Raw genomic sequence first — 19,621 nt, forward strand, 5'->3', positions numbered from 1 at the left:
CAAAGCAACACTAAACCCACATATGTGGAGGCCCTTAACATTAACCTGCTTAAGCAACAAGGACCTCTGAAGCTGAAATGCAAACACCAATCACACCAAAGTATCAAATAGCTCACAACACCAGTGTGCCACCCAACAACAGCCCCTAATGCAAAACAACGTACCCAACACATTAGTCATAGATGACTCTATAGTCAGGCACACTGATGTCCCACTCAGCAGGCTGAACAAGGAGAAAGTTACACTCAGCTGCCTGTCAGGTGCCAGGATCCACCACATAACACATGCACTCAAGTCACTCCACAAGTACAAATATGACTCTGTCATTGTCCATGTTGGAGTGAATGACTTGAGACGTACCTCCCTGGACTACATGAAAAGAGACATGGAAGAGCTCTCGGATCATTTGGTCCAGGCAGGTATGACCATAACCCAGAGTAGCATCCTGCCTTTGCCCAGAATGATACTACAGCATAAGGACAAAATGATTGACTTCAACAATTGGCTAAGCTTCTGGTGTCATTCAAAGGGGATCCAGTATCTGTCTGCCTGGGACAACATGATTGACAAACCATGATGCTTTGCCAGAGATGGTCAGCATCTATAACCCTTGGGAATCAGGTTACTGACTAAGGCTCTTGCCACCCCTATAGTGCCTTTTTTAGGCAAGGCTCAAAGGACAAAACCACCACTGTAACCGGTACAAGCATGCAAAATCTGAAGGTAATGCTACTCAATGCTAGGTCTAAACCTCAAAATGCACTCTCTCGAGGCACTCCTAAAAATGGAGAGCATTGATATCTGTGCAGTAACTGAGATCTGCTTCCAGGTTAGCAATACCAGGCTACAACTCCTACCACACTTTTCAGCCACCAAACCAGGACTGAAACATTAAAGGTGGAGGAGTGTCCATATTCACCAAGTATATTCACACCTCCTGGCTAGTTGCCCAACACAATGCATCTGAAATTCTCCAGGTGCAACTAACACTAGGTAAGACTGCAATCCAAATTGTAGCTTGCTACAGATCCCCCACCATGCCCCAAGATTCTCACTACACCTTTCTAAACATACTGGAAAATATTAACATAGAACCAAACACTCTAATTCTGGGTGATTTCAACTACCCTGCCATTAACTGGGAAAACTACTCGTGTACCAACACCTTTACCCAACGGCTCTTAGAATTCATAAATTCCAACTCCCTGGATCAACTAATCCATAGTCCCACCAGGGGCTCCAATATCCTGGACCTGGTCATTACCAACATGGGAACTCAATGCTCCATACCAGTGGTGACCCCCTCATTGGTTAGGTCTGACCATAAGCTAATCACCATTGACATCCACATCCCACCCCTACCCCCCCCCCCATTAAAGAAACATCCGTAAAAACTTCTCCAAGGCCAACTTCATGCTACTCAAGTCAGAAGTGACAATCTTCGTGACACCCATGCAGACAGGAAGTGAAAGTTCGACTGCTGAATCCTACACTAAAGTACTGTACCAGCACATCCACTCATGCATGAATCGTGCCATCCCAAACAGAACCAAGATGCTCTCCTCCAAAAAAAAAGAAGCCAATCTGGTTGTCCTCTGTCATAAAGAAACTATACAACAGAAGGAAGAAACTGTTACAGAAAAGATGAAAATCTCAGGATGCAAAAAACTCCCTTACCAGTCTCAGTAAGAAGCTGAGATCCCCTCATAAAATCTTTCAACGCTAGTTACGAAAATAAAATTGCCATAGATTCCAAACATAACCACAAGGCATTCTATAGCTATGTCAAGAATCTAAATGGCAATGCTCAGATCTGCTCTGAGCTACAACAGAATTAATTAAATATACTGATCTCAAGGACATTGCCAATATCCTGGTAGATCGATTCAGTGCCAACTTCACCCCCCTCTCACCTCCTAAACGGTCCATCTCAGTACAGAAAGATTGCCAAATTCCAGTAATCATGGCCACACAGATAAAAACTGCACTCTCCAAAGCTAAGAATACAGCATCCATGGGACCGGACGACATCCCAGGCTGTGTACTACATGAACTACAAAATGAACTGGCACCTCACCTAAGTGTCATGTTTAATCATAGCCTCACCTCAGGCTTCATGCCCACTGAGTGGCGCACAGCTACAGTTATCCCACTCCACAAGGGGGGATCCACCTTGGATGCTGGGAACTACCGTCCCATCAGTCTGATGAGCCTGATCTGCAAGGCCATTGGAACGTATTATCATGGAACTTATAAACAAAGACATTGGCAACCTTCAAACACTGGACCCCACCCAGTTTGGGTTCGTGAAGGGCCGATCATGTCTCCTGTACCTGACTGACTTCTTTGAATCAGTCTCCAGAACTGTGGACGAGGGTAAGGCAGTCCACACAGCCTATCTGGACCTCACCAAGGCCTTCAACACCATCCCCAACTCTGGAATCATAGATAAACTTACTTAGCTGGGCATAAATCCCTACATCACTTGATGGGTTGCCAACTGGCTTACTGACAGAACCTACACTGTAAAAGTAGCCGACTCCAAATCCAGCTCCAGACAAGTGACAAGTGGAGTACCACAGGGTTCAGTCCTGGGACCACTCTTGTTTGAGATCTACTTCTCTGAAGTATAGGCCAACACTGAGGGACTCTGGCTAACAAAGTTTGCAGATGACTGCAAACTGGGAGCCATTATTGAATCCCCAAATGATGTGGATACTCTACAAAAGGGCCTTACAGAAACAGATGCTTGGTGCCAGAGCCATGGGCTCAAGTTCAATACCAAGAAATGTATAGTTATCCCCTTTGGGAAAAACATGTACTTGGGAATTACCACATAGGTGGCAGTACACTAAACACCAAAAGTGTGATGAGAGACTTAGGGACACAGGTGGACAGTGGTCTCACCTTCGATAACCACATCACCACAACAGTCAGGAAATCCTTCTATGTGGCACACCTCATCACTAAGGGCTTTTCATCCAGAAAAAAGGAGGTCATTGTCCCACTGTACTTATCCCTCATTAGACCCATCATAGAGTACAACAGCCCATTTGATATGTACCTCACAAGAGATCTGCAACAACTGGAAAGGCCGCAGAAACACTTCACTAAAAGAATCACAGGACTAAAGCAGATGCTATATGCTGACCAACTAAAAAAACTCCAGCTATTCTTTGTCACATATCATCTACTTAGAGGCAATCTCTGCTTAACATACAAGGCCATGTGAAACCCAGAGCTGTTGGACATGCTACACTTAAAGAAATCCCAATCCATCAGAGCTGCATGCTCCAGGGACCTAAGCCTTGTCATCTCAATGAACAAAACATGCTGGAGAGATAGGTTCCTGACCCAGAGACTCCCCATACTCTGAAATAGACTGCCCATACATGTTAAGCAGAGCGTCTCCTTGGCCCTCTTCAAAAGGAACCTTGACAACTGGATGAGAGATAGGAAATTTACCCCAGGGATCATGTCAGTTACCCTGCTAGACAGGGGTCCAGGAAAGTAAATATTGTGGGAAGAAATAGCCAAGGAATTGTTATGGCTGGGCTTGTATAGGCCCTAGGGCCAGTAGCCTAGTACCAGCCTATGAACCTATGAACCTATTAGAGTATCAAAATCTAAATCCATCAAACACCTCTTCATCAACCTGTTTTAATTGAAACCTCAAGTCCTCGAACAATCGTTCCATCAAATTTTTTCCCACTTTAAGTAACCAATGGGCCATCATAAGGAATTTGTCCTTTTCCCCACTGTAGTGCAATTGCAGAGTTGTTATGTTTAGTTAGGGGGGTGGGGGGTGCAGTACCCCATATTGAGAGTTGTGGGGGGCACAGCCCCCCACCAGGGTGGGTTTTAAATGTATGTGTTTTTGATGTGATCGTTATGTTGGCCCACTGGTTACTTACCATGGGAAAAATTTTGATGGAGTGATTGTTCGAGGATATGAGGTTTCGATTAAAATGGGTAATTAAAGATGTGTTTGCTGGATTTAGATTTTGATAATGTAATATAGACCTGGTGATGATTCCTTCCATGTTTTCTCAACACCCTCTATCTCTTCACTCCTTTAAACAACCCAAAAAGTCTTCAATGGCAATGAAAGTTACCTATCTGACTAAATTGAGCTCATGCTCTTTACTAGTAACAAAGCACATAGCCAGCATACCCCTTCACCATCCTCTCTTCCAATAATACTATAATAGAATCAGTAGAGCATACTAAGCTCTTAGGAGTGACCATTGACAACAGCCTGAAGTTTGACAAGCACCTAGGCATAACCATCAAAAAGGTACATAAACTAGGCTCACTCTGTAGGATCAAACATTGCCTAACTGACCCCACCAGACAAGCCACATCCAGAACCCACCTACTTTCCGCCCTCCTTTATGCTTCACCTATACTTACAAACCTCAGAAAACAGAGTTAAATAAATTGGAGTCCTGCTATAACAAAATAGCAAGATTTGCCTCAAACCACCCTTACAAATCCCACCACTGTAATGCATTGCAGCATCTAAAATGGCTAGAACTTCCTAATCTTCTGACCTATAACCAGCTAACCTTCATACACTACATACTCAACCACCCAAATAGCTGTCCCTCTCTCTCAAATACCTTGTTCATCTCTACTCTATCTCTAGAGCACTAAGATCCACCAATAAAGGCCTGCTAATAGTTACCAAATTTAATTACGGTTTTGGGAATTCCCTCTTCTCTAACCACGTATCTAAACTTTGGAATACACTGTCTCAAAAATAATTAATTGCATTGATACAACTAAATTTAACCATCTACTTAAGGAACACCTCATCGACAACTAGATGTGTTCCTGCACAAACCCAGGCTGAATATACTATCCCATATAACTCTAAAAGGTCATATATTTTATTTGATCTTTCTTCCAGCTTTCTGTCCCCTCCTTCTAATTACTAGCACAAATTGACATCAAAAGTCCTGCCTCCCCCCCTCTTCTCATTTCCTTACATACCTTGCTCTTTACCACTGTTGAGTCTAAGCACTGATCTTTTTACTCCTTACGTTTGGTAGTACTCTATGAGGAATATGTTTACTCCCTATTTTAAATCACTGCATGTATTAGACAAATTACTACTGCTCTATGTTCTAAATAATGTCACTGTCATATATAGGCTAGAAACCTATATGGTATAACTTTTTCTCTGCCTATGTTAAAATACTGTAGTTACTTGGAATGTTACTGTTTTAAATATGGTTATGTTACTGGTATATATGACTATTTGTAAATTTATGTTTGGAGCTTTTTTCCCCGGGCCTTCACTTTAAATGGGTCCTTGGCCCAGATGGACCTTCCCGGTAAACAAATGCAAAATAAAATAAATAAAAATGTCACAAAAGGAGATAATCACTGATCCCATCTATCTTTCCAATGATTATACCCCCTGCCCCCCCCCACATCCTGCCCTGCTCCAGTAATGGGTCTAACACTGATTTCCTGATGCCAGTCCTCTGTTGCTGTGTCCACCTGCCCCCTCTGCATCTGCTACCTTCACTTCACACCTTCCTTCCTGTTTACTCTACCAATCTTGTATTGACAGCTTTACATTACTGTGTTCTCTAGTGCCATGTGCAAATGATAATGCCTGTAAATCACACCACTCTGCATCCTGTGTGGTGTTGAGCTAATGTCTGAGCTACATTGAAACCAGGTCATGCCCTGACCAGAAAAGCCTAATCAAGGTATTGTATGAATTACGTTTACTATTTTGTCCAGTACATGTTTTGGCCCACAGTTGCTGACCAGACATTGCCACTTTACCAGCTGGCATTACCTGCAAAATACAACTACAACAACTTTTTCATGATTGGGTACATGCATAGTGGGCAGTTAAGCAAACTGTAGCCCTTCCTATTGATGTGCCACTGGGACTGTTTGCCAGGGATACTTTACAGCATCATGAGTGCACTCTGTGACACCTAGTCTCAGTAGGTGATATTAGAAAAGCCATGCCTCTTCTCTTTAGTCCTGGGAAACAATATGAGCTCAGTAAAATGTATCACAATAACAGTAAGAAACGTACTGAGTAACCTTGAGGAAAATAACTGTGAAATAGTCAGTGTGTTCCTAGATGGTCATAGAAAGAGTCCCTCCAATTAGGGCAGTAGCATTTACACATACCTTGGCATCCACAGTTACAGGAAGATCACTCATTCCCTGAGATTCAACATTTAGACAAAATACTCTGTTTAAGCTATGAATTATATTTCACCAAACTCTATAACAATGAGAGTGCAACAGTTCAAACACTCCTAGTAATACTTATAGGACTGTAGGGATGAACAACTCAGCCAACACAGCCAATCTCGATAGCAATATAGTGCTGTTTAGCAAAACTGCTATGACTGTAAACGTCTACTACAAGTTTGCTATTTGTATGCGCATTTTTTCTTCATATGGCAATGTGTCAACAAGCGATATTTGTGCTGATGACTGAGAGTCATTTTTAGGTGCTCCTTACTGCTATTTAAAAGCTCATGCACAGCTATATCGCTAATGTCAATGAATCAGAAGCTCCCTAGCATTGCAGAGAACAAGGAAAGTGTCCTTCAAATACTATGCAACATATTTATGAAGACAGTTCAAAACACATCTCATGATTTGGGTTAAAGTTATACTTTTATCATTACTATGCAGAATTTCTGACAAATACATCAAGAGTATATATAATCATGTAAGGGCAATGACATGAACTATGGGAAAATAATATGCTGGATTACTTAAGTAGTTCCTTTATCTGCAGTGGTGGTGCTGCGGTAGCATTGTCGCCTCACAGTAAGACATTGTCCTGTTCGATTCCCAGCTAGAGCGTCTTCTGTGTGGAGACATGCATGAATGGGCGTACCTTTGTTGAAGGTTGTGTATTAGGGCTGGCAACTCGGCACGTAAAAATCTACTGCCAATCATTAGCGGACCGGAGTTCCGCTGTGGCGACCCCTAACCGGGAAAAGCCAAAAGACATGACAACAACTTAAGCAGTTCCTTTCTTTCCAGTTCCTAAGAAACATAGTAAAAAGGATTAGTCCAGATAAAATCACTTAAGCTACCAGATCTAGGAGACTCTATCTCTTTCTTTCTGATACCCTCCCTGTGGAAGGAATAAAGACACCTTGTTGAAGTTTCCAGTAGTTTATTCGGTTAAGCAGATAAACGGATGCGTTCTCTTCTTCTAACACATTACATTCAAAAGGTCAGTTACTTAAAGGCAGCTACAGATGATGGTGGGATTTTCCATGGGAGCTGACTGGGGGAAAATCTGGGAGATGGAAAACAAGGAGCCAATCCCAAAGCTTAGAGGTTAATCCCTTATTTGAATATTCCTGAAAGACCTGTGAGGGTTTACCAACTGAGTATTCTGTGGAATCTCATTCTTTGTTAAAAGGTTTTATGTTTATTTTTATTTTTATCTACTAACAAACAAAGCATGACAATGCACTATGAGCTACAACTGTAGAACTATATTTAAGAAAACACTTTCACCTGAGCTTCATCAGGTCCATCTAATAGAGTGGTTTCCTCTCTGATAATTGAAAATGCCTGCTTTTATAAGGGTATTTTATAATGGTGTTTTGTAACGTATGTAAAATGAGAGGCTGTATCTGCGTCACTGGGGCTCATATTCCTTGGAGCCAAGTATGAAAGCTTTATTATAGAACTTTTTCCAGTCTATCACATGTAAAATGAGAGTCTGTGCTCACTTTTATGGGGCTAATTATCTCCTGGTATATAATATAAAAGGCTACTATTCTCTTGTATAACAAAAAAGGTTAACAGTGCTTGCTTATAAGAGGCTCATATATATGAATAATGTGACCAGTCCCCGTCCTTCTTCCTCTTGATAAAGACAGCCCTTTTTATATGCGGGGCAGTAATCACTTTGATTCCCATTTTTGAACAGTACACAAGAAATAGCATACAGTAGAAAGCAACTCACAGTGCTTATTTTTTACAGAACTCATGTTTGTCTTTCGGCTTTTCCCAGTTAGGGGTCGCCACAGCGGTACTCCGGTCCACTAATGATTGGTAGTTGATTTTTACGTGCCAAGTTACCAACCCTGATGCACAACATTCAACAAAGGTATGCCCATTCACGCATGTCTCCACGCAGAAGACGCTCTAGCTGTGAATCGAACCACACAGCGTCTTACTGTGAGGCGACAATTCTACCACAGCACCACCATGGAAAAAAAGGGGAGTAAAGTGTGAGACCTCAGAACCTTTTGTGTGGGCTGACTGTGCCCATGGTATACAAATCCACCAAGAGGTAAACTGCACAGTATACAAACGCTTTTAATAAACATAAGAATCTCAGATCTTCTCTGAACATAGGCAAATTGTGCCCATGGCATAAAGAATATAACAGTGTGAAGTGCTGCCCTGAATCAACAATTTTCATTGGACTGCAGATTATAGATTATATGTCCATCTGTTAGAATTAGTAAGAATACCGGGAAGTGTGTTCCCCATGCCTGAAAAAAAGACAGAGACCGTGCAAAGAAAATGAAGCCAATTGCAGCTCTAAAATCTTTAAAAAAAGTGAAAACAACACTAGAATAAAGAAAACCCTGCATTTCCAGGTCACAATACAGAACTGATTCATTCATGCTTGTAGATGGACATTATCAAGATTTGTGGCAAAGTATTAAATCCCAAGTTACTTAACATATAAGAAAACTTATGAATTAACCAAAAAGTGTAGCTATAATTCGAGTAGGATGTATTTTATAATGTTAAAAGTGACTGAACATTGTTATTGGAACTATATTTGGTCCTTCAGTTTAAGAACAGGTACAAAAGTATCCATGTCTGAAAGAGAATGATATATGGGAGCTGTGGATCACTGAAGATACCATAGGAAAGATTAGTAAGAGATACGAATTATGGAGAATTTAGGGTCTGAAATCTTCAGTTATGAATGTTTAATCAGTATATCAATATGTAATCCATGGTCTGTTTTATAATCCTTCCAATAATCATGAATTCACTGTGTTAATTAAAAGAAGGTGAATAAATAAACAATAAAGTATAGCTGATGGTACTAAATTCAAATAATCCAGGCCCTCTAAGGTATAATGATATAACTGACTTACGTACATAAAAATCCTGCTGAATACTGAAATTGAAATTTCATTGTTTTTTATTCCAGTTGGTGCACTGATTATCCACACTATCCTTTAAAAGTATAAGGAATGTGTCCCTACGTCTAGCTTTTATGGAAGGATCCTTATATTTTAATTATCTGTCATTGCAACATATCTTTATCTACTACATGTTTATATCTATCTTTATGATAACATTATCCCCTGGATTCACAAAACCTCCATGTAAGACTAAATAAGTCTTACTCGGAAACTGCAGTTGAACGGTCTGACGTCAGCGTGCCATGCATATTCATGAGGGCACGCTGACTCCACTCCAAGTCTAACATGGACCATGCAGGAAGTCAGGGGGCATGTCTGACTGCCGAGCAGTCCTAAGATCCACGCCCCTGCAAGTGTCTGAATTGTGAAATGTCAACACACATGAGCGAGTCTGCTCAAATGTGAACATACCCAACACTACACTCCCCCACATTGTAAACCCCCAGTAGAGTTATAAAATGTAAAATATAATATATATTTTTTCTAATTCCCAATATAGCTGCCTGTATTTGCACGTGTTTGCGTGGGTGTGCCCATAGCTTAGCTGCAGTTAGCAATGCCGACATTGAAGAGCATAATAACAAATGTTTATGCAAATCAATCCAAATAGCAATAGAGTAGTGGTAGAGCCTTCGCACAAAGAGGAGGCATTCACAGTTCGAGTCCCACCACTCCCCTCTCAATTTTATGTTTTAAATAAGCATATGAAATAATTCCTGATATATATATATGACTAAAATCTTACTAAAAAGCATTGAAATGGCCTATGTATCAGTGAACAAAATGTATATATAGAAATGTAAGAAGGATCTTGACTTATAAATGCCCATAGCTAAGCAGCACTTTACCCAGCGCAATCTTTTTGCCCACAGATAAGCAGCACTTTACCCAGCGCAATCTTTTTGCACATAGCTAAGCAGTGCTTTAGCCAGCGCAATCTAGTTGCCCACAGCAAAGCACCACTTAACTCAGTGCAATAAGTTTGCGCGGAGCTGCGCACCGTGCTAACCAGCGCACTGTAGGGCAACGTGGAGCAATGTCGGGCAATGTCCAGCAACATGGAGCAACATGGAGCAACGTTGAGTAAAGGTGCCTAAACACAGCCACACCCCCTAGCCTGTCTGGACAGTAGTAAATTTCGAACCCGGTACACTGTGCACCATAATCAAAGTACTGAACCACTAAGCCATGACAGCTTAGGATAAACATCCACTGTTAACATACATATACTTATAAATGGTAGATTAACCATTGATAAGCAGGTCTGCAGTCAGCCGAGAATTTTCAAAAATGGCCAATCACAAAAAAGTGCGAGAAATGTGACATATTTAAGTTCCATAGACGGTAATACTTGCCATAACTGATTGTAGCTCCCATCTGCAGTTAGAATGTCTGGTGCTGGAGAGGGTACTCGCTTTTGAGCACAACACTGGGGCATCAAGTAGTCAAAATACATGGTTTGGCTTCTAGTCCATCGTCATGAGTCTCGACTCCTGCAGGGCCAGTTCCAAGGGACGGAGTATAAGGCAGAGGCTTGGAACCGGTTGGCTCATGAACTCACCAGTGCCACAGGCGTCCCTCGGACTGGTGAGCAGGTCCATCACCACCATGCAGACCTGAAGAGATGGAAGCAGGACCTACTGAATCAATGGATCCAGGAGGCCCGTCATATGCAAGATGCCCCACTACTGAGTAGGTAGCCATGAAATGCAGTAAGTATGTCTCAATATCCCTTCATTTACTTCACAGCTGCAGGTGTCCATGATGCGAATCAGCAAGCCTATGCAGATAGGCTGCTAAGGCTGCGCCACCAAGCAGGTTAGTAATTATTCTGCATGTATTGTTATATAATATATGTGAGAGAGCATGAAAAAAGTGTTGTAGCCCAATAATACAGCTATAAAATGCCCTGAATAAATTCTCTGCATGTACTGTTGTATAACATAAGTCAGAGAGCCAGAAATAGAGTTTAGTAACCCATTAATAAAGGTAAAATAAGTCTGGAATACTATCTCTGCATGTACTGTCATATAAAATAAGTGAGCGAGCCTGAAAAAGAGTGTTGTAACCTATCAATAAAGGTATAATATGTCCTGAATAGGTCTTCCGTATGCACTGTAATATCAAATAAAGGAGAGAGCCTGTGGAAAAGTGTGTAATGTAATTAATAAAGGTATAAAACCTGGAGTGTGTCTGTGTCACTTACTTTCAAATGTTGTTGTACCCTTGCATTAAATAAATAGTACTATTGTATTAAGTGCTGTCAACCCACAGTTGTGCAGTCCCATATAAAGTGGATGAAGGAAGTGCCAGTAGCTGTGAAGCATATAACAGTCCTCAACAGTTGGTAAATGGCTGTCATGCATAGGTAAATCTGGCACACGAGTAGCTTGTCAAGGTGTTCCCCAGAAATGTGAGTGTGCTACATGAAATGTAGGGTTCTGTAGAAAATAAGTGAAAATGTCACGTGAACACATCCAGATATGTAGATACATAAATATAAAAATAAAATACAACTATGTAGCAGTAACATCTGCATCTTGGACAGTTAGTATGTCAGATATAGGTCAGGTATATAATGAACTAGCCAAACCCGTTACACAATCTAATGCATGTTGCCTAGTGTAATAATACATGTAGGGGATATACACCTGCAGTCAATAGGAATGTAGTGTAGAGTAAAAGTACTAATAAGATGTTAATGGGTGTTTCTTTTTACACCCTACTCCATGTGCATAAACAATGCAATTCCACACCTCAATGGGTATGTCTAATCTCAAAACATTTGTAGGGACATATGTCCTATTGTTCTATAAAAATCCACATTTACTTTGATGCATGTGCCCTATTCAAACACCACAATCTTGGTGGCCTGTTGCCACCAATCATCCCTGCATGCTGTTGTAATGTCCACTGTTGTTCAATATATGTATGTGTTATGCTTGCTGTTCAACTGTTGTAACCCTGGTGTGTTGGGTTAATGGGAATATTACTGCATGCTTTTACAACTAATTTGGAATGCTGTTATCTATGTTGTAATTAAACACACCTAATCACAGAATGTATGGGAAGGCCAGTCCCAGCGGACCCACCTGTCCCTCCTCAGCTGGCGATTGCACCTGGCACCAGCAGATCTGGTGCCCAGCCCGGGCTACCCTTCTCAGTTGGTCCTGTGCCACCTTCGGGTGGAATTACTGCAGGGGATGGGGCTCATCCCCCCCTGCAAGCGTGGCCAGAGAAGGGCCACCTGTCACCCTCCGAAGGGTCCAGGTTATGGTGCGTAGGGAGATCCAGCGTTTAGTCGCTGATCCCCTATGCCAGCTCAAGGCAAGAGTGGTGCGACTCACAGGTGAGCCTGCCCTCCTACGCAGCCCCCAGCACAGCAACCCTCGGGTCTGTGAAGGTTCAGTGGTGACTGCCCATGGGTGGGGATCTCAGTCCCACTGTTACCATCTGTGGGCTCATGGGCTTGCGATTTCCAAATATCCATCCCCATCAATTGTGTTCACCCACCCCATGTGTTATACTCTGCCCCTGTATGCATCTTGTTTGTCTTGTCTGTTTACCTCCCCAACTTACCTCCCCAAATATATATACTTCCTCTACCTCACATTCCACTCACACCTGAAAAAAAAAAAAAAAAAGGGCAATCTGTACCCACAAAAAATTATGCCCCATACATAGCTGCCCATTTCACACACATGTCTGCTGGACATGAAAACTGATAATTATAATTGGCAGTACAGCATACTTTGTTGTCCTCACCCCTCTCTCAGGGGTCGAAGGTTTCAAATTTCATTCCAAATTTGCAACATATCCACAGCTGTTGCTGTTAAAGAAATGGGCAGCTATGAACCTTCCCTACACCCATCCTGCACATCCCAAGCTTGTTTCCCTACTGTCTTTCCCTCCTTGTGCCCCCTTTTTCACCACTTTCCTATCTCCCCATTTTCTTTTCTTTAAAAGAAATTATCGTGGGGGTTAGCAGGAGTGAGCACTTTTAAGCAGTAGTTAATGGGTTTGAGCGAGTGTGCGCATGTGTGCGCTTACCTAAGTATTGCTAAGCATTGCACAAACCCACGCAAACCTGTTTACAACTGACTAAAAGTGCCTTAATCTCTCTGTATGTCATGGCCCTTGTTCTGTTCAGCAGCAAAATAAAACACCTCTGTCAGTCTCGAACCACAGACCTTGGACACACTTGACTGCATGAAGTACCACTAAGCCACAGCAGATATACAATAACTTGGTGCTGAAATAAATATATCATGCAAAACAATGAGGGAATGTAAAGGAAAAATAGGAAGGCCATAACACAAAGCTTATTCTGTGGATCTTTACCAGCAATTGTTGTGGAATTGCATTACATGACTGTGATAAGAGAAGCAGCCATACTAGCAGCAAATAATGTTATTGAGGCACTTTACAACCCCCACACAGTATCATAGCAGGGCAAACACTGGCATATCTGATTAGGGCAGAGGCCATACTTCCTGATTGTGAAACATATTTTAGCTGTGTCCCTCTGAATCCCTCTGAAAAGTACTGACGTCAGTCAGAGAGGTGTTGTATTACACAACGACTAATCACAATAATAACAGTAGACACCACTTGTACTTCATAAAAGGAGTACAAATCCACATGCACTGCTTCACTCAAGTCTACACTTACTGTCTATTAGTTGGAAGGTGTACCTCACATTTAATTACCTATCCCTGACTCTAATCAAATATGTATGTGAGTGTTTCATAGGCCTGGCAGAGGCACAAACACACAGGCATATCAGCTCATCTGCTGTTACACACTCTGTAAACAGCTTTGTGCGGACTACCACAAGCATACCCTTATGTAGGAGTACAACACAGAAATACCAAAGGATCTAGCCATGTACTGGTACCAACTGACTGTAACAATGCCATTGTACCAGAGCTGAAAACACCTGTGGGTTGCACAGACAAAGAATAACAGGCTAACATCTGTCCACCATCTGGATAGGTTCACAGTTGGGACCTATGCAGACAGACCACCTGCCTTGATAAACCAACAGGTACACACCAATCCATTAAGTCCAGTAAGATAACACTCACACAATAAGACATAATGCTCTCTGTATGTCTGCATCCCCCCCCCATATTTTAAACATAAGTGTGTTTAGTGTCAACCAAGGATGTAAGTAGGCATACCCAGTAGTGGAATTGTCCAGTTTACCTGAGACTCCTGTGCTAATGTCAACAATAAAAAGTACACAAACCCTGCAGAAGTGAGTAAATCAATACGCACAGTATAACAGTCCACAAACAGTTCATGTGTCCAATGAGTACTTCTCAATAACTACTTTTGTATGGCAGTCAATTACATAAGTAGAACTGAAACTACATACTCACATATATCTTGTGTAAGCATTTGTAGGGGTGACTTAAACACTACACTGATAGCTCTGTCCTGGAAGTGGCAACAGTCAGGTCTGAGTGCAACATGTACATCACTGTCTACACCACCAGCTTCAGATATAAGAAGTATACCAACCTCCTGTCTGAAACAACAGTGTACACAGCAAACAAGCATGGGCCCCACTCTGGAAATCTGAAAGGGCTACGCCTACAAAACCTAGCATTTTATAGCATTGGGTTGCTATGACAGTGAGGACTGCAATTACCACACAGCAGGCTGTATGCATTTACCAAATGCTGTGCATCAATTGGTGCAGAGGTCATCACATGCACATGTGCTAATACCTATAAAAGCAGACTGTACTTGCTATCCCCACATGCAATCATTACATTGCAACTGATACAGCTACACAGAACTTGTGTCTGAGTTTTCCAGGAGTTATTACTGAATAACGCTAAAGTTTACTTGAGTAAGGATAATCTAGTGAATCATCCAGCAACAAATTTAATTAAGTAAAAAAAAAAAACTTAATTAAAACAGAAAGGGAATTAAGCAGAAGCTAACTCTACTTGGGCAACACCAAAAAAAAAATTGTCCAAAAAAATACAGACGTACCTGAAAGTGACAAACAGGTATGTGATAGAAATGTGATCACCGGCAAGTAGTAGATGTTTATGAAGAGTACTGTAAATACTTTGAAACATGCATATGTGGCAGCAGTAGGTATGTATGCACTGATGCCATGCATGGCTACTGCCATGGACAAATTAGTGTGTAGCTGTGTGCAGTGGGACATAACTGTGACATATGTAGCTCAGCATTTAATGTCAAACATCCAATCATGTCATCTATGTTCTGTACAGTACTGTGTATAATGGCTGTCTGGCGGAGTAGTGCAAACAGCTATATAAACATGGCTGTGATGGAGTAACACATGTATGATAGTCATTTAATGTGTAGCTTAGCATTGGCAACTGCTGTACCAGACTAGTATAGTAATGTAGCATTAGCAGCTATAAATACTCCCTGTAATACTACTGCCATGCACACATGTGACAACTGTTCATGTTGTAGCAAGGCCCAACAGGTCATCCGTGAGGCCTACAGATGTACAACAGTGTGTACCTTGTGAGTGTATGGCACACACATATGTAGAGATAGTTATGTGTCAGATATATTAGCATCTTAACATGTGCATAGAGCAAGGTACATACTGCAACTGTCTGTGAAGGGTGGACATATATATGTTGGTGAAGGTTGTTATGTGCATATTTTCATGTAGGTTGTAGTGTGTGGCAAACAAGACAGCATACAGTGCTGGTATATGACATGTGGTGTTTAAATGCTGTGGGTATGATTTGCTAAGTGTATAGACTTCCAGACAGGGAGTCCTGCTAAAGATACATGGCCTGAGAATACCCTAAATGCATTCTGCACAAGACTGTGCAAAATTGTTACATAACTGTATCGCTCTCAACCCTTGCATAATTGATATTCCCACCATGAAAGGTGGACTGTATATGTGCCTACATGTAAATCTCTATGTACACCAATGGATGTTTATATGTACACTCAAGCTCAATGTTGTAAATGTATTGCCATCCCTTTTGTTAAAAACCCTGTACCCATTAACTACCACATAGGTGGTAGTCTACTCCACACCAAAACTGTGATAAGAGACCATAGGACACAGGTGGACAGTAGTGTCCCTTTTGACAATCACAGTGCCACACTAGTCATGTAAACTGTGTACGGTCCACATGTCATCACAAAAGGTTTGTCATACATGGAATGAGAGGTCAGTGTTCCACTCTACTCATCAGTCATAACACCCATCATAGAGTACAATGGGCATTTTGGAATGTACCTTAGAAGACATCTACAGCAACTGTAGACACCAGGCACAAACACCACAAAGAGTATTACCAGACTCAAACAGATGCCCTAAGCAGACTGTCTTACAAAACCTCAGCTACACTGTGTCGCATACCGCACACCCAGAGCCAAACTCTGCCTAACATACAAAGCTATGCCAAACCCACAGCTGTTGGAGATGCTCCATGTCAACAGATCCAAATCCCTACAAGCTACACACTGTACTGATCTAAACCTTGTAAAGTCAAAAAGCTGGAGTGGTACATGCTCATCTCAGACACATACCACACCCTGGAACTAACTACCTGTCAATAGCAAAGAATTTTCCTCATTAGCAGTCATCATGAATAATCATGATGAATGGATATGACATAGGAAATACAACCTGGGAATCACCTCTGTGGCTCTGCATGACAGGGGCACATGAACTTAAATTACATGGGTGTTGAAGGGCAGGGTACCGTATGTCTAGGCTTCTATAGGCCCTATGCCTAATAGCCTATGAGATACCTATGACCTGATACACACACGCATGTACATGTTGCAGTAATTGCTATGTGAGGTTGACTGAGTGTGATGGTGAATGTGTAGGTGAATGTGTCAACATTGTGTATATGTGTGATAGCTTAGTGGGTAAATGTTTATATCATGGTATGTAGTGTTCTAGCTGTGATCCCCGCAAAAGATATGTATGCTATTGCTAGGCAGCAAAAACAGTATGGTATATGGTGTGACATAGTCCCATGGTGTTGACTGGAGTGTGCCATTGTAGGCTACAGTGGTACATGTATGCACATTGATTGTTGACGCTAGTGAATACAAATCCCGTATGTACTGTAGTACTACCTGAAGCTGTAGGCATAAACAGCACAGTATGGTGTATATCCACATTGCTTTGAAACACTGTTTTGTTTGTTACCTGTAGTCCACACACATTACATACCTCAGGCAGAAGGTTTTGTAAGTGCTGAACACAGTACTGTATGGTACACAGGTAAAGCTCATCTGGGTTGCCATACCTTTGTGTCTTGTAGGTATGCGTGATGTGTGTGTGGGTATGCCTGTAACATGGCCTAGGTCGTATGTGTGTTACAGGATATAAGTGCATATCTAGCAACATGTATAGTGTAGTACAGCAGTATGCCACCTATATTGATGAATGTGCACATATGTTACTTAGGGGTTTGCTATCAACAAGTAGTGTGCTGTGCTGGTAGTACTGTAACTGTACTTTACAATCATTTCAATGGATGACAATTTTCTGTATGCATTAGCTTCATATAAACCTCCTGTGGCTAGGTGGTGCATTGTGTCACATAGAGTGTGCTATGTGCTGTTGTATAGTCTTACATACTGGTTTCACTTTGTTGCTGTGCAGGGCATGGTTTAATATTTAGAATGTGCCAGTCACTGTTAGGCAGTTGTGCGCTGAGCACTAATGTGTGGGATTAAAAGTGTGTATCTACTGACAGACAATAGGTTGCTAAATATGTCATTTCATTGATATCTGTACTTTAGAATGTTAAGTGTGCCACAAGACTTGCTCACAATAATTGTCTTATTTTCTTAGAGGGACATGTCTCATCATCGCAACCCTGCCTATTCCCCTGAAGAGGAGGAAGTAATCATCTCCACACTAGTACAACGTCACACCCTGCATACTGCACTGTGGCAGGATGTTGTCCGTCGGGTTAATGACGTAGGCATGCATAACCGGACTTATGAGCAGGTACACCATCACTGCAGTGATTTAATCAGACATGTCCGGCAGCATGCCTCTGATGTCTGCAGGCAACAGCTTGCCACAGGTGGTGGTGCAGCATCACACCCGCCCCTCACCAAAGTGGAAGAGCTGCTCCTCTGCGTGGTCGCTTCTAGTCAACCACTACAACAAACATGTGTCATCATGGAGGCCGGAGTCACCCAGCAAGTTGACTGTGATCATGCAGGTAACATGCCATATCTGTAGACTACTGTTAGCTTGATTGTTAGAATGTGCATATATCAGCTGTGTACTGTGTATTTGGAAGATGTGGAGTCTGGTGTTGTGCAATACTGATAATTTTGAACACAATCTGTATGCCTGTGACTGTCAACCGTTGTACTACTGTAAAATTGTAAAGTCACAGCAGCAATGCCACAGTTGTTGACACTGACAAACTGTCTCATATCCTTGTAGGTCCCTCTGGTGTGACAGCAAGACAGCAGACCCATGCTGGTGAGTGTTCTACATTTCATTATGGCAAATAAGATGTGCATGTCATAAGTGGGTTTTAGGCCATTTACACATGTACAACACCTACACATAATGCATGCTCTGCAAGTTTCCTGTGGGACTATAAACATCCCAGTAGCATGAGTGGCTGCCTCAATCACATGCTATACACAGAGCATCCCAAACCATTGTGGTACACTGTAGTGGACATTGTATAGGCAGAGTCAAGACACATGCACACAACATACACCACCTTGTCATACGCAGTACATGTCAATATCATACACATGGCGTATGTAGACACCTGCTGTAAGGTCAGGCTCCAGTATCCCAAATGTTATCCACACAGCACACATACTATACCTGAGGGGTAGAGGCCTATCATGGGGCATTGCAAAACTCTTCAACAAACAAAACATTCATGTTAGGCAATGCTCCCTATTGAACACCTTACATACCCATGTAACAACTGCCTGTGAAATGGTTAATGTAACCACAGTGCAGCAGTTCAGGCACAGCAAGATAGTTGCCAGTGTGGCACACATTAGTGGCCTTGAGTGACCACATGATGCTGCCTGATGATGGCTCATGGTACTACACTACACCCAGTTACAGTAACTACAGTACAACACATAGCATTCATTGCTATACACCTGATAGTTGTGTGCATTCATCCATGGTATGTATACCTGTGAGTGACGGTGCACAGGACATTGAAAAGCATGCAATACTTGCACAGCAATTTTGTGTCCATGTACACATTGTGTTCCAGGGTGAGGCCAATCATTGAAGAACGCACATGCATCAGATGTATACTGTTATTAACAAGGACTCTCTACACTCGCACTGCATGCTGTTGAGCAACACACATCTTGCATGCTGACACATGTGACAGGACTCTTTGGCTTGTGATACTGTACTCCACCATCAAGCACTAATGGGTATGTTCTGTATTGCT

This window comes from Protopterus annectens, chromosome 2.part0, assembly GCF_019279795.1.
Source record: "Protopterus annectens isolate FY-2018-M chromosome 2.part0, PAN1.0, whole genome shotgun sequence".
NCBI classification, from domain to species: Eukaryota; Metazoa; Chordata; order Ceratodontiformes; family Protopteridae; genus Protopterus; species Protopterus annectens.